This window comes from Nannospalax galili, unplaced genomic scaffold, assembly GCF_000622305.1.
Source record: "Nannospalax galili isolate Female #2095 unplaced genomic scaffold, S.galili_v1.0 scaffold150, whole genome shotgun sequence".
NCBI lineage: Eukaryota > Metazoa > Chordata > Mammalia > Rodentia > Spalacidae > Nannospalax > Nannospalax galili.
The window spans coordinates 1,606,210-1,607,555 of record NW_008329320.1 but is presented as its reverse complement, the minus strand read 5'-3'; the positions used below and the strand labels follow the sequence as shown (position 1 = coordinate 1,607,555).

General features: G+C 34.5%; 1 protein-coding gene across 1 annotated transcript in view; it reads right to left on the bottom strand.

Annotated features, from left to right (window-relative positions):
• Nucleotides 1–1,346, bottom strand: part of Adamts12 (ADAM metallopeptidase with thrombospondin type 1 motif 12) — a 419,706-nt gene that overhangs the window by 305,188 nt on the left and 113,172 nt on the right. The window lies entirely within an intron of this gene.

Sequence of the window (1,346 nt, the reverse complement as noted above, 5' to 3'; positions counted from 1 at the left end):
ATTAAGAAAGAAATAAAAGTATTCCTGGAATTAAATGAAAAGAACAATACAACACAACAAAACCTCTGGGACACGCTGAAAGCCGTTCTTAGAGGGAAGTTTATAGCTCTAAGTGCCTACATCAAAAAATTGGAAAGAACACAAATAAATGACTTAGCATTACAACTCAACATACTTGAAAAGGAACAAAAAATGAAACCCAAACCCAGCAGACAAGAAGATATAATGAAAATCAGAGCAGAAATTAATGAAATAGAAAAAAAGACAATACAAAGAATCAACAAATCCAAGAGTTGCTCCTTTGAGAAGATGAACAAGATTCATAGACCATTAGCCCAGTTAACCAAAAGAAAGAGCAACTCCAAATCAACAAAATCAGAGATGAAAGAGGAAACATCACAACAGACACCCAAAAGATCCAGAACATTATAAGGGAATACTTAAAAAACCCATTGCTACTAGATTTGAAAACCTAAAAGAAATGGATGGGTACCTAAAAGCATGGGAACCACCAAAACTAAATGAAGAAGAGATTAACACCTTAAACAGACCCATAACACATAAGGAAATTGAAACAGTTATACAAAATCTCCTGACTAAACAAAGCCCAGGACCAGATGGATTTACAGCAGAATTCTACCAGATATTTAAAGAAGATCCATACCCAATACTACTGAATTTATTCAAAAAGATAGAAATGGAGGGAGAACTTCCAAATTCCTTCTATGAAGCCAGCATCACTCTAATACCAAAGCCAGGTAAAGATATAACCAAAAAAGAAAACTATAGAACCATATCCTTAATGAACATAGATGCAAAAATTCTCAACAAGATACTTGCAAACCACATACAGACACACATCAAGTCAGCTTTTTCCCAGAGATGCAGGGATGGTTCAATATATATAAGTCAGTAAGTGTCATAAATCATATAATGGACTCAAAGACAAGAACCACATGGTCATCCCAATAGATGTAGAGAAGGCCTTTGACAAAAATTCCACATGCATTTATGCTCAAAGTCTTAGAGGGAATTGGATTGGAGGGAACATACATCAACATAATTAAAGCCATACATAACAAACCCATACCCAACAACATTCTAAATGGAGGAAAACTGGAAGCATTCCCATTGAAATCAGGAACCAGACAAGGCTGTCCACTATCTTCACTCCTCTTTAACATAATGCTTGAAACTCTTACAAGAGCAATAAGACAAGAGAAGGAAATTAAAAGAGTAATAATTGGAAAAGAAGATATCAAATTATCCCTTTTGTAGATGATATGATATTATATCTAAGAGATGCCAAAAATTCCACCAGAAAACTCCTAGAAATTAGTACCATG